The sequence below is a fragment of the Adiantum capillus-veneris genome, chromosome 13 (assembly GCF_014529385.1).
Source record: "Adiantum capillus-veneris isolate H3 chromosome 13, ASM1452938v2, whole genome shotgun sequence".
Taxonomy (NCBI): Eukaryota; Viridiplantae; Streptophyta; class Polypodiopsida; order Polypodiales; family Pteridaceae; genus Adiantum; species Adiantum capillus-veneris.
Window position 1 is genome coordinate 92,772,961 of NC_140943.1, and position 24,086 is coordinate 92,797,046.

Genomic DNA, 24,086 nt, shown 5'->3' on the forward strand with positions numbered 1-24,086 from the left:
TTTCATCTCGTCATCAATATTGATCCGTTGTACACGAATCTAGGCAAATAGAGAATCAAAGTCATTAATATGACTAGAAACATTGGCTGACTCCTTCATGCGAAGGTTAAACAGTTTTCGCATCATGAAAACCTTATTACTTGCCGTATCCTTCTCATAAGTGTTGCATAAATTTTGCCATAAAGCATAGGCAGATTCACATTCTAGCACTGAAAAGTACATTGACTCAGCAAGGTGCAATCTAATAGTAGATCTGCATAGCTCATCAAGCTCCTCCCACTGAAACTGAGTCAAATTCATCTCTTCAGTCCGTGTCGCATAAATAATAGGCAATTTCTGTTTCTTTTGGACAAGCACATCTTGCATCTGATTCTTCCAAAGCTGAAAATTAGTGCCATCAAACTTCTTTATGTCATAAATGTCACGGTCTTTGTTAGTAGACATGGTGACAAAACTACCAAAAGATTCTGGGAAAATTTTGGCAGAGTCTCCTTTGTATTTGGGACTATGTCAACAAAAATACGAGATAAAATGACCAAGTATGTCACTCACAAAGCATAAAAGAGAGCAATGCCTCTCAAAATCACATTGTATAGAGACCAACTGAGGCGCATAAATAGTCAAACTGACTATAGACCGCCAACTCAGGATGAGAAGCACCTATACCACTCTATACATGTCCTATGCGAGGCCTTGTAAGGGATGCTCCAGCTACCTGTATCACCGAAGGTATCTCCACATCTAGCTCAATGAAAACCTCACGCTATCGACCCTCAACAATGTAGGTTATGCAGCAAAAAACGTATAGCCAAGTCTCAGAAATAGCTATCTTCCGGACCAAGTCTCAGAAATGGCCGGGACTACCGTACTAGCCAAAAGATGGCTTCACAAAAGCGTACAATGACAGTATCCACAAAGACGTACAAGTCTGTCAAGACACTCAAATAGGCGTCAAAAGCATGTGCCTGCAACTAAACATCCCTACGGGGAGTCAATCCGCTCTCAAAATAGCTCAAACACTGTCAAAAGTGTCAACATATGCATGTACGCATAAACAATCCCATTGGAACCATAATATCGCAAGCACTGAGACCTGTAGCCTATACCTGTACCTGTAGTCTAAGAAGACAATGTTGTCAAGCTCCCACTCTATGTGTGTATATGAGGCCACTCCGAAAGAGGCTACACACTCCTGAATGAGCTGTGGGCTCTCATAGATGGAAGAGACTGCAACAATGATACCTGTAAGCAGGCTATGGAAGCACTGCAACACAAACTACCACAAGAGGGTTGAAAATTTCAGCTCTTGAACCGTAGCTCGAACTATGGGGTTTCTGATGGCTCGAATGGCTCCAAAAGGGGGGTAAAATCATAGGACACCTTTTGGAAACTCTCTCAGGAAGCTGAGCTTGTCAATGTCGAAATCGGAATCCTGTTTGCACTCTTGAAAGTGCACGCGCACGGAAACGATTTCAGGAATGAAACCGCTCTGATACCAGATGATGGGGAGGACCTGGGAGCACAACGAAAGAAGAATACGCACGCACACACTCACACAAACCAACATAGCCACACACAGGTTCAAGGGGGAGAGCCAACGTACTGTATGTCCCCTTTCTTTCTTCTCTTATCTTATGCACTAAGGCACAATACACATTGTACTTAGTGTTAGTGGCTCACACAAGTGTATAGTTATACACTTAGGGTTAGCGGCAGTTAGTGATGGGAGGTCGGCCACATGGCCATTAAACCTAACACTAAGCCATCATGATCATATAATCTCCCAGTCCTGATCCTGTCAATGGATTTCTTCACCATCTCAACGGTGAAAAAAGCACATGTGTGCGGGCATGGATGGGGGGGGGGGGGGGGGTCAAGAGGGGCGGATGTCGAGGTACTGTGTACAAAGATGATGTGTACTGATCCCAGGTCTCTGTAGAGGTAATGGCAAGGGAAAAGAGGGGGGGGGGGGGGGGGGGGGGGGGGGGGGGGGGGGGGGGGGGGGGGGGGGGGGGGGGGGGGGGGAGGGGGTCACGGAGGGGGGGACTACTCATGAAAGAGCCTCCACGCCTCACGCGAGTCCTGACTCAAGAATAGCTGGTATAGATCCTGCTCTAGTCGAGCCAAAAATGCCCTCTTCTTGCGCCACACCAGGCATTGGAAGTCAATTTGTGGTTGTCTATGAGTGATGTCACCTAAGAGCACCTCCTTATGAAGTCTAGCTCTAGTCTGGCGGCATTCCTCATGATACCAGCTCTTCTGAGACATGCTCCCTGAACAGCGTCTCTGCTCAGGCTGGGTGTGTGGGTATGCCTCTACTGCCGCATCATGTAATGTCTGTGTCAGTATAGTAGTAAGCTCCTCCAGAGGTCGCCCTGGTTCCTCAGTGCATAGGCGTCTGTAGATCCCGTCTATGTATACAGAATTCGTCTCCCGTGTGAAGGTATAGCGAGTAGGGGATGCTACCCGTGGCCTATGTGCTACACTGAACTGGAAGGAGATGGTCATCGACACAAGAGCATGATCCACTACCACCCCAACTGGTCTGGGCCCAACTGTGAGATCTTGGATACTAGAGATGAGACTCGGCTGTGCCATGATATAATCCATTGTGCTCGCTCCATGTCTGTGTGGGAATCATGTGAAACCTCTCGCACAACAGGAAATCTCTGTAGGCCATTCAAGATGGCCAATCCATGTGCAGTGCCTATGTCTATCAGGTGTCGCCCATACTCAGTATATTCCACATCCTGTGATAGTCTGAACATGCCCGTCTCTACAACATCTAGCTCTCTCAGAATCTCCTCTGAAGTATCATAAAACACTATCTGGTGATGGGAAATCCTAGCATTGAAGTCCCCTAGAATGATAATGTCACCATCTCTAGAGAACTCCCATATGTCATCATCCAAAATAGAAAAAAAGGGACTGTCCTCTGGGTGATGCATAGACTGACGTACTCGGGGAAAAGTTGCAAATAGCAATGTAAAGATACATGTATGTCTCTTCTCTCAATCTCACCCACATATACCTAGCTTGCTCATCCCTGCAGGCTATATCTATCAATGGTTGCTAATCCTCTCTAAATAACATTGCCACTCCCCCTGAGCCCCGTCCTCTATGCTCTGATTGTGTCTCTTGTCTATAAGCTGTCTCCCATCTATATCCACTGATGTGAGGCATGGATTTCCCAGGAGCCTGATGTGTCTCAGAGTAGAAGATGATGTCTCTTCCAATAAAACTATCCTCAAAAGCACCCACATCAAGATGCATAGATCCATTACAATTCCAAGCAGCAACTTGGTCCTATAAGTCTCGCACTGTCATGTGGAGCGTCGCTCCAGTATAACCACTCTTCCATCTCGGTAAAAGGCAATCTTGCCTTTTCCCCTTGCCGCTCTAATCTCCGGCATTACCTTTTGCATATGAGCGATCTACGAGAGGGTAAGATCATCCCCGAGAAAGATGACTGTCTCTTTAAGAGTTGGCCTTTTCTTCAAGGTCTTCTTCGCTTCCATGGAGGAAAAACGGAGGATGAGTGCCCTTTATTTTGAGGTTTCCCCACTGCTTCCATTTTTCTTTATGTTGCCCACTCTCCAAGCTCTTGTGTGCATCGTCTCCTGAACCCCCCATCAAGGCCATGAGTTCTTTTACCTCTTCGTCCACATTGTCTTTGTCTTGAAGACTGCAAATTCTCACATGTAAAGCGGGCACGTCTTCTTTGCTCCTCCACTAGTGTCAGATTAATGATAGTAGGTGTGGACGTGGACATTATCTCCTTGCCTTTTCCTTTCTTGGCAACCTCGATCCATTTCTTGGTTTCATCCGCCTTATGTTGAGTTTTTGTAATAACATCTATCCAAAAAGTCGTAATCTCTTTGTGTTGCTCTTCTCCCTCTTTGATGGCACGTACTTGCTCCTTGATCGTGTTGATATCTTCGATTATTGAGGGTTGCAGTTCGTCCTCTTCCAATGTGTTTCTTGATCGTACTTCGGCGAGATCCTTCTTGAGTGACACAATCTCTTCATCCTGAGTCGTCACCCGATCTTCCAGTGCATTTATCTTGCTTTCTTGGATCAACACGCGCCCTTCAAGAATTTTTATTGTGCCCAATAGATTGCAGTTCATCTTGGTAATGGTCTCTGTCATTTCCTCTTTGCACTTTTGAATGGCATCCTCTAAAGGGTCAGCTTTATTGTTCTGCTTCCTCATGCTTAATCGACGCCCGAAAAACGAGAGCCACTAAGCGCACAAATGTTTCCACAGTATGCATACATTGTCTCCCGTATCAAGTATACATTTTGCGTACCCTTGCAATTTCTGCAAAATCTGCAAAAAAAGTATGCTATCTGAATTTTCTTGAGTTTTGTATTTCAGAAATTCTGTCTGCAAACTCTGAGGATTTCTGAAAATTTCTAAAAATTGTTAGAAAATTCCCTATAGTGTGAATTCCCTACTAGAAAATTGCTAAACCTGTACTTGCCCAGGGGAGGGGGAATGCAAGGCAAAGCAAAAAATATAGGGGCAGCAGGGCTGGCTGCAAAAAAGTGCAGGGGGGGCAGCGGGGCTGTGTCACAAACCGGTGATGTGGCATGCCAATACACATCCACACACACCCCGATGGTACTTCCACATTTGCCTTGTGGCTACAGGTGATGTGGTTGACTGTATCCGAAATCTGCGGAGGATCTGCCACGTGGCAGTACGGACGCCAGCGCGTTTTGCGGCGCAGTTCATGGGCCTAATAATGTGACAGCAGTACACGATAGTTTTGCTTTTCGGGCTGCTGTTGTCTATGTAGGAGAAAATCCCACGCAAAACGCTTTAATAGCTTTTGGGCATTGTTTTATGCTACGCAAGTAGTTGAGAGAGAGAGAGAGAGAGAGAGAGAGAGAGAGAAACTAAAGTTGCTTTAATTTTAAAAGCCTATTTTTAGAGATAGTTTTTATGGGCAGCTTTTAAAAGAAGCTTTTGGGGCTTTGCTTTTGGCATCCCTTGTACTCTTCAAATAAGCTGGCAGGGGCCTCATAACTCAGAGCATCTGAACGCAGAGTCTGAGTGTGAGCGCCTGTCTCGAACTCTTGTATTTTGAACTCAAATTAATACAAAAAGAAATACCAAAAGAGGCGCCAATCTTTGGGGCCAATAACTCTAGGCACGGAACTCCGCCGCCGCCAGTGTCGAATCAGTTGTGAACTGTGAACTATTTTGAAGTGGTTATTTGTGTTGTCGCGGTGGATTCTCTACTTGGAGTGTCCAAGTCTATTACAGTGGTATCAGAGAGAAACTAAAGTTTCTTTAATTTTAAAAGCTTATTTTTAGAGGCAGTTTTTATGGGCAGCTTTTAAAAAAATCTTTTGGGGCTCTGCTTTTGGCATCCCTTGTACTCTTTAAATAAGCTGGCAAGGGCCTCATAACTCAGAGCATCTGGACGCAGAGTCTGAGTGTGAGCGCCTGCCCGCACTCTTGTACTTTGAACTCAGATTAATACAAAAAGAAATACCGAAAGGGACGCCAAGACGGAACTCCGCGGGCCAGTGTCGAATCAATTGTGAACTATGAACTGTTTTGAAGTGGTTATTTGTGCTGTTGCGGTAGATTCATGACTTGGAATGTCCAAGTCTATTACAATGTATCAGAGCACGACCGATTTCTCTTCTACGAAAAATCGGATCCCTATTTTTTTTTTCGTAGCACCTGTGGCTTTTGGCAAGGATCAATTGACTCCCTCTGCATCCGGAGATGCGGGAAGGGATCACAACGAAGATTCAAGCAAGGAGTATGGCCCACCTCGACCTACTCAGGCAGAGCTAGAAGAGATGGAGCGTCAACGATTGACTGGCGATGCAACAAAGATGATGCTCAATTTTGCGAAAGACCCAAAATTTGCAAAATATAAGAGCAAGACCTCTGTCAAGGAGGTGCAACACGCAGTGGGGGCAGACCACATAACCACCCAAGAAACCTCCTACTCCCAGGATGTACACAGAGCAGGAATTAGAAGAAGTGGTTGATGCACGAATTGCTAAGCTTTTTGACGCAAAGAACAAAGCTGAAAAGCACGGCAAAAAGCAAAAGAAAGGCACTGACTTCCCGGGTTATTTGGGTTGTCAATCTACTTTTGAAAAGGCAAAGAACAGAAGAAGCGTGTTCAATTTGAAGGAGTACCCAGTTCTTCTTGTTCTGAGAGTTCTTCTAGCTCATCTGACTCGAGCGAAGAAGACAGAAAAGGCAAAAAGCGAAGCAAGAAGCAACGCTTCGGAAAGGGCAAGAAAAAGGCAAAGAAGTCTAAATCTCACCCCATGAGTGACAGTTCTACAGAGGACTCGTCTTCAGACAGTTCAGACTCTGATGACAGCAACTATTATGCAAAGAAGAATAATTTTTATAAAGCCAACCAGTATTACTTTCTAGAAGACAAAAGCAAGAAAGTCCGAGAGTTTAAGAAAGGTGGACAGTCAATTAAATTTGACATGTTTTCTGGTTATAGAGATGCTTCGAAGGCTTCGTCTTTTGTACAATAGTTTGACATCGCTTTTGTGGGAGGGCGTTACTCAGAGCACTCTAAGATTCGGAGAGCTGCCTCTTACATTTAAGAGAATGCTCGAACTTGGTGGTCCACGCTTCCATTAAACAAGACTGCACCAGTTAAATGGTTGAAATTCAAGAGGCTTTTTATTTCTTCTTGGCTGACTCGAGAGTATGAACGCGATATACGAACTGCTTGGAACCATCTTCAGATGACCAAGAAGGATACAATGGACGCTTATTGCGAGAGATATTGGAGCTCTTTTCTATCCGCTTCTTCATTTAATAAGATCTCGCTCAAGGAACAGATTGAGCGGTTTACCTTGGGTCTATCTACAGAGATCCGAGATCACTGCTTAGAACAAAAGTCAGCTTCCATTCTAGAGTTGATGAGTCATGAAAAACGAGGTTTTGCCATTTACTCTAGCAGTCTGACCTACCTCACAGATGAGATCATGACGCAAAGAGTTCAACAAACTTCGAAAAATGAAAGTAGAAAAAGAAAGAGAAACCCAGAACAGAAAGAAAAGGATGCACAACCCAAGCTTGCTCCTCAAGAGAGGGCTCTCTACATAAAGGAGGGGAAGTGCTTTGAATGCGGGGAAACTAGGCATATCTCCACGAAGTTCCCTAAAAAGGCACCGAATGAACAGGATGAAGAAAGGCCAAGAAGTTCTAAAACAGCTAAGAGACGTGGTCAAAAAGGCAGATAAAAAGCTGAACTGGTACCACATTGCGTGGGGCCTGAACCGAATTTAATGAATGAAAGTACAAATTTTGTCGGGCAAAGGAAAAGATCAAGAAGCTCTTTTGAAGGACCCAAGGCCAACTTCTTGAATTGGAAACTCGATTTGGAATTACGTTCGATAGACTGAGGCCCCAGAACGAAGAGATTATGAACCAAGTGAAAGACCTCTTGGAAAAGGGTCTTGTCTAGCCTAGTACTTCACCGTATTGCTCTCCAGTGTTGTTGGTTTTGAAAAAAAAGACGGATCTTGGAGAATGTGTATCGATTATAGAGCTGTCAACAAAATCACCATCAAGAACAGATTTTCGATTCCTAGGATCAATGATATACTCAACAGATTACAGGGATCCTCGTGTTTTAGCAGGATTGATTTGAAGAGTGGATATCATCAGATCCGAATCGCGCCGGAAGACGTCTACAAGACAACCATTCGGATGACTTTTGGGTTATTTGAGTTGTTGGTGTTGCCTTTTAACTTAACCAATGCTCCTGCGACATTTAATCGGATGATGGACATGATTTTTCGAGAGTATAGACTATTTGTTGGCACCTTCTTTGACAACATCATTGTTTTTTCCAAGGATGAGGCAGAACATAGAGTATATTTGCTTCAAGTCTTTCAGGAATTACGAGATCACGAGTTAGTGATTAATGCGAAGAAAAGTGAATTTTTCCTACCAAAGATACACTTTTTGGGACACAACAGCAGGAGTGCAGATGGATCTGGCCAAGATAGAGACTATCCGTGATTGGCCCGATTTGAAGAATGTCCATGAAGTTGGAAGCTTCTTGGGATTATGTGCGTACTATAGCCGGTTCATTTAAAAGTTTGCAGAAGTTGCTTCCCCTTTGCATATCTTGACACAGAAAGGAGTCCCTTTCTCGTGGGAACCCACAAAAGTGACTGCCTTTCAGGAATTGAAACATAATTTGACTACACGACCAATTTTTGACTTTGCCGGATTTTCAAAAGTCGTTTGAAGTATATTGTGATACTTGTGGTCGTAGTCTAGATGCAGTCTTAATGCAAGAAGGCCAATGTCATTGCCTATGAGAGCCGAAATTGACAGTACAAATATGTGAGAAAGAGCTTTTGGTTCAGTGGCGACATTACCTACTCGAAGCCGATTTTATGGTTTTTCACAGATGATGGGGGTTTATGCTACTTGTCATGGAAGCAGCTATCGGAAAATCACATGCGATGGGTAAACATCTTGCAACAGTTTACTTCCGGATTATCCATGTGCAAGGACAGAAGAAATTGGTGGCATATACTTTGTCCCGAAAGCCGTTGTTTCTGGCTATTCCGCGATACATCATAGGAACTTCTAGGATATGGTCGGTACGCACATAACAGATTTTGCAGATGTATTCAGTTGAATACAGAAAGGGGAGATAGTAGCGGACTATTCCATTCGGGATGGCTACTTGATGAAGAAAACCATGTTGTGCGTTACACAGTCGTTGAAGGAAAAGGTTCTAACCGAATACCACTGTTCGTCTTTTACGGGTCACTGCGGCATTGCTACCACCTTGAAAGGGGTAGAGAGATGTTTCTTTTGGCCGAGACTCAAGAAGATTCGGACGAGTTTGTGCACAGTTGCTTGGTATGCCAGAAGTTCAAGTTTGACAGGCATAAAGCACAGGGATTGTTATAGCCTTTGTCTATACCCACCCGCCCCTGGGAAAGTATTGCAATGGATTTCATTTTTCATCTCCCGAGAATACAAACTGGTCACGATGGTATCTGGATTGTTATTGACAGATTTAGCAAGCAAGCTCATTTCATTCCAGTGAAGAAAACATTCAAGCCGGATCATTTAGAGACTGTTGGTGGCCCAGATTTTTAGATTACATGGCATGCCTGAGACGATTGTCTCCGACAGGGACCCCAAATTTACGAGTTTGTTTTGGAAGGCAATTTGGGAGTTCTCGTCATCTTTCCACCCGCAGATTGACGGGCAATCTGAGATTGCCAATTCAGTGGTTTTAGATTTATTGAAGTCTTATATCTTGGATCAGAAGACTCAATGCTAAGAGTATCTACCTTTGGTGGAATTTTCCTACAATAACACGATACACTCTTCGACGGGAAAGGCGCCATTTAAGATTGTTGAAGGTGCTGCAAACCTTCCACCCTTCCTAAGCACGAAAGATAAGATTTTCGAAGCTGATGAGTATACGTGCGACTTAGACACGGCTTTTGCTAAGGTCCGCGAGGCTTTGCAAAAATCTTAAGAATGAAAAAAAAAGGCAGCGGATCGCCATCGTCACGATTTGAAATTGAAAGAGGATGATTGGATGCTCTTACGTTTTGAGAAGGCATGCCTGAGAAAGAAGAAGGAAAGGAGAGGCTTTTTCCAAAGCTTAGTATGAGATACTATGGACCTTTCCAGATCTCCAAAAAGATCAATGATATCTCCTTCTGACTGAAACTGCCTGACACTTGGAGAATTCACAATGTATTTCATGTGAGTCTCTTGAAACCTTTTAAAGGTGATGTGCTTGAAGATGGGGAGTCCAATGAGCAACCTGAAGTGGAGGAAAACGAGGAGATCCTTGTTCCTAAATAGATTTTGGCACATAAGGACACAAAGAATAAGGGTAAAGTAAGAAGGTGGTTCTTGGTTAAATTAAAGAACTATCCTGCATTAAATGCGAAGTGGATGGACGAGGAGGATCTAGCAGATACTCCTCAGATTGTGAAACTTTACATTGAAGCTTTTGGTTTAGCATAGTCTATTCCAAAAAGAACCCAAAATTCAGCTTGGCCGGAGATCTGGTGCAGTGGGTTGAACAAGAGAGGAGTTACTCCGCTCCTTTGTCAACAGATGTCTTGATTTTTGAAGAGGGGGGTATGTCACAAATCGGTGACGTGGCATGACAGTACACATCCACACACACCCCGATGGTACTCCCACATTTGCCTGATGGCTGCAGTTGACGTGGCTGGCTGTACCCAGAATCTGCGGAGGATCTGCAACATGGCAGTACGAACGCCAACGCGTTTTGCGGCGCATTTCACGGGCTTGATGACGTGGCAACAGTACACGAAAGTTTTTCTTTTTGGGATGACGTTGTCTACGCATGAGAAAATCCCACGCAAAAAGCTTCAATAGCTTTTGGGCATTGTTTTATGCTACGCAAGTAGTTGAGAGAGAGAGAGAGAGAGAGAGAGAGAGAGAGAGAGAGAGAGAGAGAGAGAGAGAGAGAGAGAGAAACTAAAGTTGCTTTAATTTTAAAAACCTATTTTCAGAGGCAGTTTTTATGGGAAGCTTTTAAAAGAAGCTTTTGGGGCTCTGCTTTTGGCATCCCTTTACTCTTTAAATAAGCTGACAGGGGCCTCATAACTCAGAGCATGTGGACGCAGAGTTTGAGTGTGAGCGTCTGCCCGCACTCTTGTACTTTGAACTCAGATTAATACAAAAATAAATACGGAAAGGGGTGCCAGTCTTTGGGGCCAATAACTCTAGGCACGGAACTCCGTTGGGCCATTGTCGAATCAATTGTGAATTGTGAACTGTTTTGAAGTGGTTATTTGTGTTGTCGCGGTAGATTCTCGACTTGGAGTGTCCAAGTCTGCTACAAGGCTGTCTGCAGAAAATGCAGGGGGCAGTAGGGGTGGGCGAGGGGGGAGCGCGAGGAGGTGTGGCAAGGGGGGGGGGGGGGGGGGGGGGGGGGGGGGTGGGGTTAAGGCCTATGTGCCTTGACCGGTCGACCAGGTCATGGGCGCCCGCCCACTGTTACCCTATACTTATAGTGAGTATACTGTATAGGGGGAGCTGCCACTTCAGAGTCTCCCCACCCACATCGTGTGTGTGTCTCCTCCTCTCTCTCTCACTCTCCGTCTGTGGTGCTCCCCAATCCCCTTCAATTGGTATCAGAGCTATAGTGACCGCGGAGAGCACGACGGCTTTGAGAGCTTCGAGGCGATAGCTCGCTCGCTCTCAACGGCTTTGAGAGCTTCGAGGCGATAGCTCGCTCGCTCTCGACGGTAGAGAGATTAAGAAAGCTTGGAAGCTTTGTGAGAATGCAATGGGAGCTTGTGAGCTCAGTTGAGAGTGATGTATGCTCTTGTGGAAGCTCAGAAAGGAGTGTGGAAGATTGTGTGTAAGTGAAGGTGCTGCCCTAAAATTGTGTGCGCAGCAGCATTGTTTTCAAATTCGTTTTTCTCCTTGTAGATTGCAGATCTGAGAATTCTATCCACTATGCCCATCCGTTTCGACGTGGTCTACAACTTTGCAAAGTGAAACCTTTTGCAAATTTCTCACCGTTTTGCTGATATTCAGCTCAGACCGACTGTATACAAAAATTCCAGATTTTCTGTTGTCGCATTGTGTGCGAGTTTGATGCACTTTTGGAAGCACGGGAGATGCTTGATGTTGAGTGCATAAATTCTAAGCTGAAGATGCAATTGCAACTTGTGTTAAGCTTGTGGTTTGAGGGTTTTTTTTGGTAGACTTGGGCAACGAAGTACGGAGGCGTTTACACACCACCGAGGCGGTCTCTTGAGAGACGCAGTTTTTTGGAGCACACAGGTGGAGCTTCTTTCACTGGTTTTCACATGATACTTTGGCAATGATTTTGTGCTTGGATTCATGGTCTTTGCAGATGGTTTGCATATGGTTATGGCGCATGGTTGATGCCCATTATACATGCATTTTGGCGAGCACTTTCAAGTGCCGGTGAGCTCCCTTGAGAGCATTGTTTTCACATTGATCAAGTTTCCGGATTGCAAATCTTTTGGCGCTTGTTTATGTGCGGTCACTCCGTTGATGTACGTTGAGTGCGGATTGCTATTGTATGTGAAAATGTAGAGCCATTTTGGCATTTCTACTCATTGGAATTGAGTAGTGTTATGGTTTATGGTAGAGATTGTACTTAAGTTTTTTGCTCAGTTTTCAGGGAAAATTCTGTCGGATTTTTCTCAGATTCTCACCATAGTTTGTGATCGAGTGTTTACTCTCACTTTGACAGGTTTTGTCAGTTTGGACACAGTTTTGTGTTTTTTGTATCCACTCTCGCAAGAGTGAGGAGTTGTGTATCTTTCTTTGCTTGAGACAGTGGTTTGCTCTCGGGTGGGAGAGTCTTGTGATCTCGAGCAATGTTTTCCATAGTTTTCCAGAGCTTATGCATGTATGTTGAGTGTAGTTTGACACGCATTGATTGCTCATTGTATTGAGCTTGCAGGACAATGGTTATTTTGTGTTGATAGCCATTGTGCGTCGAAACTCTGGCGAAATTTTCCCAGGAGTTTTATGCGTATCATTTATGTGATCTAGGTAGAGATTGGGGGTTGCACTCAACATTTGCGTGCGCTGTTCTCTGCAGGTGGGAGATTTGTGCATGTGTATGCATCGATATCGCATAGTGTGGGCTTGGTGATTAGCTCACAGATTGCAGTGTGATACTAGAGCAGGCGAGGCTTGTATTGACATTGCGGGAGCTCGATTTTGGAGTATGTCTCACAGGTTTTACATTGTGTTTCTGGCCATATTTGTAGACAGTTTCCAGGTGTTGTTGGCGAGGTGGTTTTTCTTTCTAGTTTGCTACATTGTGCTCATGGCAGAGATAGGTGATCGCTCAGATTATGATCTCTCCGAAATGTGCATGTTTGATGGGTCAGACTTTGCAGCATGGAGAGAGTGTATGCTTCATGCATTGACACAGTGAGGGTTGCATCGACCATTGAGTGGTGATGTAGGTAGACCTTCAAACATGTATGACGATCAGTGGTGGCAGGAGCTAGAGGAGATGGCACTATCTACACTCTCTTTGCACCTTGCGGAATCTGTATATGCTCTTGTTATGTATGAGACTAATTCGAGAGCACTTTGGCGCAGATTACATGATATGTATGATAGATCTGAGTCATCACGGACTCGTGTGAAACATATACATTCACGAGTACGTCGACAGGTGACATGTTGGTATTATGGTCATTCTGGACACGTTAGACGGCGCTGTTTTCGTCGTATGCGACATCGTAGGAGACATGGCAGTCTCAGAGATGTATGTAGTGATGCCATGGACTTAGTTGCTTTGACAATTGAGGCAGATGTAGTGTCAGAGTATACTAGTGACGGGGATGTCACTTTTACCTCAATCTATGCACGAGATGCTATACATGTGGATAGTGCACTCCCTTCGCAGTGGTTGCTAGATACAGATGCTATGTTTCATGTCACGCCGCATCGTGAATGGTTTTGTAGCTATTCTAGCGGGATGCTTGGTAGTGTACGTTTGACCGATGGCTCGGTGCATGCGATAGCAGGTGCAGGAGATGTGAGACTGTCATTACCGAGTGGTGCATCTTACTTGTTACGACATGTGCGCTATGTAACAGATTTGACAGTGAGTTTGATCTCGATTGGTCAGCTTAGAGATTGTGGATGTCAGATTTCGCTACGAGAGAGAGATTTTGTGATGCATTTGGGTTCGCTAGTGATTGCGAGGTGCCAGGAGTGGTACAGGTTACCCATTGCATGTGGATCACGGGAGAGACGGTGTTGTCTTTGTGATCGTGCAGCCAGGTAGAGAGCGAAAGAGCAGGCGAGTCTCTTTTGCTTGTGGGTTGCAGGATGCTTTGCATGGAGTGCAGAGCAGTGACCTTGTTGTGCAGGTTGCATCTACGGATGCACAGGTAGAGCGGGACAACTCTAGTGAGTCACAGCAGGATGAGTCATCAGAGGTGATGACAGAGTTGACTCACATGGATGCTAAGATGGCGACTATTGTGGAGTCATTTCTTGATATGCTTATGCCAGATCTTGATGCAGATTCAAGACAGATGGATACTCTTGGTACACATGTGATATGTGGTAAGCACGAAGAGTCACTCCAGAGCTCGGAGTCAGAGTGCCATGGTCTCTATGATAGGGGACACGATTATCATGAGTTGAGTTCTGAGTTGGAGGTGGCAGAGATTGCCAGGGTTGCATCAACGTTCGGTGTCCTCATGTACGAGATGCTGATCTCGAGACCCGACATAGCAGTTGCAGTGGGAGCATTTGCAATAGGGTTGATTAGTTGTTCAATGACTGATCTCGACATAGAGCATAGGGGAGGTTTGCAGGTATTGGACCGATACTTGCAGGAGTGCATGAGCTCTTGTAGACTCTTTGCACAGCTTGGAGCTAGCTCTGTGTGGCTTTCGCAGCAGGATGTTTGTCTATCAATAGAGCCGGATGCACTAGCTCATCGAGAGTCAATGGGCATACGTTGAGAGAATATCTCACCTTCTATTAGTTGTACACTAGTAGATCTTGCTTAAAGGCACATTGGCCTTTAAGTGGAAGGTTGTTGGGGTTAAGGCCTATGTGCCTTGATCGGTCGCCCAGGTCATGGGCGCCCGCCCACTGTTACCCTATACTTATAGTGAGTATATTGTATAGGGGAAGCTGCCACTTCACAGTCTCCCCACCCACATCGTGTGTGTCTTCTTCTCTCTCTCTCACTCTCCATCTGTGGTGCTCCCCGATCCCCTTCAGGGGGAGGGGGGGGGGGGGGGGGGAGGCAGCACGAGGGACGGGACTGAGAGAGAGAGAGAGAGAGAGAGAGAGAGAGAGAGAGAGAGAGAGAGAAAGAGGGAGGAGGCTACGTTAAATTCAGCCGTACAACTTTGGCGTTGGTCTTTTTTTAATTGAGGTTTGGTTTATTTTAAGTGGACGACCGGTCACTTTATTTTTAATGTGAACCTAGACAAAAATCAATAAAACTGAGTGAGTTGAAAATTGATGCTACACAGTCACATTCCAAGCGTGATCGGATGTAGTTCTCAGATACACATGCAATAGAGACACAGATTCCTCGTGGAAAAGAATTTGCTTTTCTCAAAAAACACTTCAAAATATTCCGCTTTTTAGAAAAAGCTTCTCAGAAGCATCTTTATTCTTGTGCTTGCATTTTTATGAGTATGCCTTTTTCCAGTTCGAATTTCCTACCAAACCAATGAAACCTTCCCTTTCCCATGCTCCAGTCATCCATCACGTCACGCATCAAAAATATCTGTTTCCCGGTCTCTCCTACCGAACTAACAGTACAACCCCTTCGCGATGCTTAATGTCACCCATCATATGACACATCGAATTGTCTGTTCCTAATAGATTTTAATAATTCTAGTAGACCTACTAATCCTAACCTTATGATTCAAGTGCACGCATTTAAATATCCTAATTCCAGTAGATATACTAATCATAACCTTGTGGTTCCTGATGGCTTTTAATAATTCCGGTAGATCTACTAATCCTAACCTTATGGTTCCTGATGGCTTTTATTATTTCCAGTAGATCTACTAATCCTAACCTTATGATTCAAGTGCACGCATTTAAATATCCTAATTTCAATTAAAAAAAATTGCTCAAAAAAATAAGAAAATAGTCCATTTAGCAACACACCCTCATAGTGTAAATTTTTTTTTGGCAATATATCACTAATTTGGCTAAAAACACAATTTGAACCCGAGGGTTAATGGCTATAACTAAGAGTTAAATTTTACATGCTATCACCAAAAATATGAGCATTAGGTAAGATGTATAGACTTTTATAGCTAAATTTGTAATTTTTATCTAGAGAATATACTTTTAAAAATTATGTTAAAATTTAGAAAATTGCCTCTTCTAAATGAAAATCATATTACAACTTATTAATCATTATGACTTGGATAGTGTTTGAGAAGCTAATTTTGTTTCTAATACTATTATAAACCTTGACAATTTTGCTCAAAATTTTATAGTTTATCTCCAAATAGTTGAGCAAAAAGCTTAGGCTTTTCCACAAAAAAAATACATTGCACCCTCACAAAGTTGCCAGAACACTTACTAAATTTTCCTAAAACCTAGAAATAGTAGTTATAGCTTGTCCACATGCACACAGGGTAGATGTGCACGTGACACAGGACCACTCCATAACCTAACAAAGAAGATCCCTTTCAAATGGGGAAAGAGACAACAAGCTGCCTTTGAGAGGCTAAAACATCTTCTGAGCCATGGTCCTATTCTGATAGTACCAGACTTAAGGAAACCATTTGCGATGGTTGGAAATTTTAACCACCTTCTTATTATGAGTAGATTGTATCTTTACTCTCGCCTTCTCAAACTTGAGTAAGACCAATTAATCAATTGTCAAATCCAAACTCCTGTTGTGATTGTCGGCAACTTTCTTATGTTTTTCTTGAGAGCGTAACATTGCTCTCTTGACTTGCCCATAGGCAGTGTCCATATCTCGGACGAACTCATCTATTGCAAATATCTTATCCTTAGTTGAAAGGTTCAGTGGGAGAAAGGCTTACCCTAAAGGATCTCAAAAGGAGCTTTGCCCGTAGAAGAATATACGGCATTGTTATACGCGTGCTCGACAAGAGGTAAATACTTTTCCTAGTCAAAATGTTTGTCCGACACATACGATTTCAACATATGTAACACTGTGGAGTTGGCAATCTCACTCTACCCATCCGTTTGGATATGATATGTAGAAGGCTTCGTACCAAGGTTATCAAACAAGGCACACCAAAAAATTTCTGTCATGCGAGGATCTTGATCACTCACAATAGACTTGGCATCCCATGATGCTTGCTAAAAAATCCTAGCCATATAATCTACTTTGATCGTTTTCTTGATTGGAATAAAGTTAGCGTGCTTACTAAATCTGTCCATAATGGTCCATATTGCATCATTTCCAGTTTGAGTCTTAGAAAAATCCATAATAAATTCCATGGAGACTTCCCCAAGATTGATCAGGCACGGGCGAAGGTTGGAGTAACTCGGGCGTCTTGTGATGACCGTACTTCACTTTTTGGCAAACTAAGCATTCATTAACGTACTGACGTTCCAATGTCAAGGTCGTAGGGAGAATACCCTAGTGACCTGCATAAGGCGAAGCATGTGTTTTATCCATAATTCTCTTCCTCAATGGTGTCGCCATACAAATTGCTTGGTTGGTGGTAGAGGTACCCATTCGGAATTGAATAGGGATACTCATTTTGTCCGTTTTGTAGCAACCTCCAAATGGAGGCAAAGTTTGGGTTTTCTGGGAAGTGATTCCCGTTCATGGTGATATCCATAAGTGATTGCATTCACGCTCAGCTTCAGAGTTTCTAAACAGTGTGCATGCAACCCCGTTTTTAGTTCCAACCATATGGAGGAGCTGGAAATAAAACATGGACAGGGTTTTGCTCATCTCATTTGTTTCTCAGTTAATTTCCCTTCTGAAGAAAACATCTTAGACTCTCATGATTTAATTTGATCACAAAGTTCGCTCCTTGAAGATAATGCTTCGAGGTAGACAAAGCGTGAATTACAGTCATAAGCTCCTTCTCATAGATCAAGGCATGCATTTTTACATCCTAGCCATCTGCTTTCAAAAGCCATTGCATGGGCTTCTAGGTTAGGCACTACACAGATGCAATCACCTTAAGCATCACAGTGAATCACTATGGGCCGTTTAAGATAATTGACCAAGTGAACGATGTAACATTCTAATTAGAGTTACCGCCTAATTGAAGGATCTACAATGCTTTCCATGTTAGTTTACTTCAGTCATCATATCATTTACCATCAAGAGCGGCCACTTAAGTCCGGAAAGATTAAACGGAGTATAAAGACTACTCCACTTTCAATGCTCAATGGATGACCGAGCAAGAACTAGCACCTTATTCCAAGATTTTGGAAGGATATGTACAAGCACAACAGCTGAAGACAATTAATTAGAATGTTGCTAAATTGACTATTTTCTTATTTTCAGTGTACTATCTATTTAATGAATTAGGATATTCAAATTTGTATTTCAGTGTAATTTCTGTTTAGTGAAATTAAAATTTTTTAGTATAATTTCTATTTAATGAAATTAGGATATTTAAAATTTGTGCACTTGAAAATTGTTAAGTTGGAAACTATAAATCTACAAGAACTAATAAAAGCCATTAGGAACGGTAAAGATCTGTCATCTATCACTTGAGTTAAAAAAACCCTACACAAGGCATAAATGTGCAATGGGACGGCACCACATGCCAACCGGAAAGAACAGACTAGAACAAACTTTTAGCACTTCAATCCAACTGAACTGAGAGAGAGAGAGAGAGAGAGAGAGAGAGAGAGAATCCACACAAGACACAAAGTGGCGGAGTTCCACTCCAAACGGCACTGACCCCAAAACCTGGCACTGTGGCACCCCTCTTTCTTTATACTGCTCAACAAGGTACAAGCTTTAAAAACTCTACTCTACTTCTCCACACGGTAGACTCTGAGAAAGAGAGCCCATAGTGATTCATTGCGATAGAGAACCCTTAGCCTATTCAAAAGCAGGTACATGAAAAGCAATTGCTCTAAAAGCATTTTGTCCTAAAGCAAGCGACCATTGGGCTGGTTTGTACAAAGTGCCACGTCATCAATTGCTTCCGCCAATTGCGGGCTGGTTCGTACAATCCTACTATGTCATCATGCTCATGCGATTTGCATTCTGCTAGTTGTTTTAGGTTTTTAGGTCCTTGGGCCGGTTCTTGTAAGTTGGGCAAGGTTAGGATTTTTAATCCTAACCCTCTTTGGGTTTTAGGCCCCTAGGCCATCTTCAATAAGTTGATAGGGTCCTCTTCTTCTTCTTCTTCTTCTTCTTGCGCCAGGCTCTAGGCCCCTCTGCAAAGATCTGCAAGTTGGCTAGGGTTAGGATGAGGGAGTCCTAACCCCCTTCGCCTTCAGTGGTTGGCACGTCAGCAGTTAGTGACATACACCCCTCTTGGAATCGTTTGCGATAAGACCTACAAAACTCAATCACATTCGCTCAAAAATCGAGGTTCATTTCAAGGGTCAATCAATTTTCTCATTCCGAGTCGAAGCTCTTAATATTCTAGCATAGCAATGTTAGCCATCACACCCAGACCACGTTGATCTTCAAAGGGATGTCTCAATGCACTAATATTACATACCCAAGCAATCTCACAAGAAAATATGACTGGCACATCATGATGCAACACAAATGATTACAGATGCAAGTACAAGACAAAGACATAACCTCGCCGTTGAATACTCTCCCTAAGAACCGAGGTTCCAAGCCATGAGAAATTCAAATTTCAAAGGCCACACTCCGCCATGCATACTTTTCGAGAGAACCAGGCCATGAGATTCAAAGGCCTAGTACAACCAAACGCTCCCCAAACCACAGTCTACGTTGTTTGGGGAATCCATTTGCTCCCCAAACAGTAGCCTGCGTCGTTTAGAGGTTCAACAACACAAACTTGTCCAAATACTTTGGATGATAGATTTGCACACAAATGTCGACTGTTGGAAAGGACAACAGCTTCCTACTTCGGCTAAATAGACTAAAAGGCATGTGTGTAACGGGAGGCCACCACGTGCCAACAAGAAAGAAAAGACGAGACAGCTTTAAACGCTTCAAAACAACTGAACTAAGAGAGTGCATGACACACGAGATGGGAAGTGGGCAGAGTTCCACCTTAAGAGAGCATTGGCCTTAAACCCTGGCACCCCTGTAACAAACTGCTGATGTGTCAAAGCCTAAAGAATGGAGCCAACTTGCAGATGCTGATCGAGGGGCCTAAACCCTAAGAAGAACAAGTAACAGAAGAAGAAGTCCTACTAACTTATGGAAACCCTGTTCGATGGGGCCCTAAGTGACATAAAGGATTAAAATAAAGCAAGACCCGTACACACGCAAAAACTGATGACGTGGCAGATTTTTTGAAAATTACGATGACATGATGACGTGTCATGCTGTACGGATTTCCATGTTTTGCACTGGCTGATGACGTGGCAGGCTGTACGAATTTTCGTAAATTACGCTGGCAACTTTTGGCACTGCTTTTTGGACCAGAAGCTTTTGAGTTTTGAAGGATTTTCACTGTAACTGCTTTTCAGGCCAAGGGCCTTTAAAATATGAGGTTAGGACTCATTCTCTGGCATGCTTCCTGGTGAGGGTGCAGAGTCTGGAGTACCGGCTTGTACTGTGTTGATGCAATATAAAGAAATATAGAAAGGGGCGCTAAGGTTTAGGGCCAATACTCTCTAGGGTGGAATTCCGCCACTCCGTGTCGTGTATCGTCTCTCTCTTTCAATTCAATTGTTAAAAGTCTGTTCAGTCTGTTTTTTTCGACAAGCACGTGGTGCTCGTATTGTGACGGCCCCTTTCGATATTTATTTATATTGCTTCAACTTAGTACAACGTCGAAACCTTGCACTCTACACTCACATGGAAGACTCAAGAGAATGGGTCCTAAGCACGTATTTAAAGGCCCTTGGCCCTTCAAAAGCAGTTTACATGAAAAGCACGAAGCCTAAAGCATCTAGTCCAACATCAGCTGCTCCAAAAAGCATCAACACGATTTGCAAAAATCCATACTACCACATCAACAGCATGTCAATGCGATATGTTAGCATGTTAGCGAAAACTTAGGGATTGTCCATACAATCATGCCATGTCATCAACCACCTATGTAAAAGCTTTTGTGTGTGTATGTGTGTGAGTGGGGGGGGGCAGGGGGTTGTGTGTGTCACAAACGGGAGCCCACACGAATAATCAACAAAAAGAAAATAAATAATCTTTTAACTAAACAGAGTTGAGGAAGAAGTTGGACACGGTATTTGGGACCAGAAGATGTGCTACCCCTCCCCCCTTAAAGAGAATCCTTTATTAGGGAGAATCTTTTTACAAGCACAAAAATCGAAGAAAACCCCTCCGTTCTAATTCCCTGATTCGATGGTCGTTCCTTCCCGTAAGGGAAATCCGAGAGACGAGCTCTCGATCATTTTTCCATCTGTACTCGGAGTCAAGACTCCGCAGATAATTTTCGAATTTCGTTCCCGAAATTCCCAAGCGTAGACCGAAGACTTCCCGCATCTCCTTCGCGATGATTCGTATGGCGAATCCACCATAGATACCTGTTGCTCTTTCACGAAAAAAGCAACTTTCATGCTCCGTACGTAGTCTCGCGATCTCTTGCGTCTTCTGACGACAGAGTCTCCTCTTGCTGGTGCTCGCAACAACTTCCTTGAGTGAGGACATGTGATGCTTTTATAGCTCCCTGGCCACAGCAGGAATAGCTGAGCAAAGACTGCCCGCATAGAGATCGCGACGGTTTTTTTTTTTTATGTTCTACTCGAAGTAGGGAGAGAGGATTCGTTGGTTGGTTTTGTTGCTTTATTTTCTAAGTGGCTATCCACTTATTAAGTGGACGATCGGCATCTTTTAAAATTGGTCTGAACCTGCCCAAAAAATCAATAAAACCTTATAAGTTAAAAACAATGCCTTTCACAACACTTCCCAGGCGTCCCTGGATGCAACCACATGCACAAATGCAATGTAGACATAGATTTCTCGCGGAAAAGCGTCTGCTCTTCCCGATAAACTCATTCAAATATTCCGCTTTTTAAGAAAAGCTTCTCAAAAGCCATCTTTATTCTTGTGCTTGTAAAAAGATTCTCCCTAATAAAAGATTCTCTTTAAGAGGGGGACCAGCTCATCTTCTGGTCCCAACTACTGTGTCAAACTTCTTCCTCAACTCTGTTTAGTTGAAAGATTATTTATTTTCATCTTGTTGATTATTCGTGTGCATTCCCATTTGTGACAGTGGTATCAAAGCTTACGCTTGGAAATTTTGGGAACAGAATTCGAAAATTGTTTGCGAAGTCGACTCCGAGTACAGACGAAAAAAGGATTGAGAGCTCGTCTCTCGGATTTCCCTTACGAGAAGGAACGACTATCAAGTCAGGGAATTAGAACGAAGGGATTTTTTTCGATTCTTATGCTTGTAAAAAGATTCTCCCTAATAAAGGATTCTCTTTAAAGGAGGGACCAGCCCATCTTCTGATCCCAAATACTGTGTCGAACTTCTTCCTCAACTCTGTTTAGTTGAAAGATTATTTATTTTCATCTTGTTCATTATTCGTGTGCGCTCTTGTTTGTGACAGGGTGGGTCTACCTTTGTTTTTTTTGTGACCTAGGCTTCATCAAACGAGGTCCCAAAAGTTGGTAAATACTTTATTATGTTGTCCCCACTCGGTGAGGATCTATAAGTTGGTGAAACTTTTTTCATCTGCTACTTGTTGCCTCTAGGGTTTAGGTCCGTTGGCCAGGATTTGTAAGTTGACTCTCTTCTTCAAAGGCTTGACACGTCAACAGTTTGTGACAATATGTAAGGCCATTGTGGCCATATAGCCATGATATGCAACCTTAAATGGCACCATCTAGTGATGACATATCTCCAACAACCTATGCTCATGAGTCGTGAGCTACCTATACTATTGTGGACAGAGGCGCCCTTTGCAGTTGTTCACAATCTCAACCGATCATCAAAAGTTCAATGACTTCGCTTCCTCGACAAACTCCATTGAGGAGTAAAATGGTAGACAACCATTTCAGATTTCTACAAGAGATGCCTACATCCATTTTCCAAAGAAGCAAAGGGGGACGTTGGCGCAAGACCTTGTACATTGAAAAAACTCCAAAATGCAACAATGAGAGCAAGGAATAACCAAACCCCAATCAACAGCATTACTTGAAATCAACTTCCTGACCTCAAAAATCCCTCTAGAAAATATAAAAATATAACACAAGTCATTGTTCACAACGCTCATCGAAAAAGCATGCACAATAAAGATGCATTTGCATACAAAGAAAGAGCTTCAAAATACAAAAGACAACTGGGAAAATATAGCACAACCAGAAAGAAGGGAATAGATGTCATCTAGTGGGTGCAGCTTGTTGTTCAAGGGATGCACCATAAAGACACCTTTGCGTACAAAAGAAAGCTTTACAATGTGGTCATTCGTGATTTCCAAAGAAAATTGAGTCAACCTTGCACGAGAACAAGAGGAAGAATGAAAAACCATCTTGCTGCTTAGGTTTTTGGCTAGATGAGAAGGATCGTTGCCATAGACGCAAACGACCTCTCCCAAGATACAAGCTTTTCCTTCTTGTGTTGCAGATTCCTTTCTTGTTCTTGTTGCATGAGATTTTTGAGATCATCACAAAGAAAGTCCCTTGATTTCATAGAGGCTTTTCCCACAGGAAAACCCCCCCAGAAAAAGGGGCGACGGAATGTAAGCGGGAGCGCAAGGAAAAGTTAGGCTCAGCTGCGCATGAGAGGGATAGCTTGGGCAGACGAATCGTAACAAAAAACCAAGCAGGTTGTCCCCCCCCCCCCCCCCCCGAAAAGGCACCAAAACACTTGCAACCCTTTCATTCCATTGTTCTTACGCCCATATAAAATCTTCAGCATCATGTACACAGACATCTCTCTCTCTCTCTCTCTCTCTCTCTCTCTCAAACAAACAACGGCAACAAATACACAGAGAACTCAGAGACGTAAACGACGCACCTCGCTAAGATCTCTCTTGTGTACATGGAAATTATCAAGATAAACTTCATCCTCGGCACGAACCCTCTTGCTTCCGGACTGAAGCGAGCTCGAATTGAGCACCATCTCCTCGTCTGCCTGAACGAACGAGCTACCAGTGCATGAATAAGGGAAGCAATGAGTTCATGTTTACATGCTGGTACGGGGGCGAGTTGTGGGATGGGGTCCAGCAGGTGGACAAGCGGACCCCTTTAATTTATATGTACAAGGTACCAGTTTATGAACATCAGTAGGCGGGAGTTGACGCGGCTTACGCCGGCAGGATGGATCTCGTCCGTTGGTTGTGTGCTCGGTTCGCGCTGGCTTCTCCAATTTATAAATGGGTCAAAGCAGTTTTGCTATTGGCCCCGCATTTTAGTACTCGAGAAAACACAAAATCCGACCGATCTCGGTCTTTGATGCATCGATTGTATCGAGCCTTACGTTGCAGATAGGTCACTACCATC

General features: G+C 43.6%; 1 long non-coding RNA gene across 1 annotated transcript in view; it reads right to left on the reverse strand.

The window, feature by feature from the left end:
- The window catches only part of LOC147444448 (uncharacterized), a 39,643-nt gene extending 15,822 nt beyond the window's left edge, over positions 1–23,821 (reverse strand). Inside the window, exon 1 of the long non-coding RNA XR_015190119.1 lies at positions 23,602–23,821. This is a non-coding gene — a long non-coding RNA (uncharacterized LOC147444448). The remainder of the gene's footprint in view (positions 1–23,601) is intronic.
- Between the last annotated feature and the right edge of the window lie 265 nt (positions 23,822–24,086).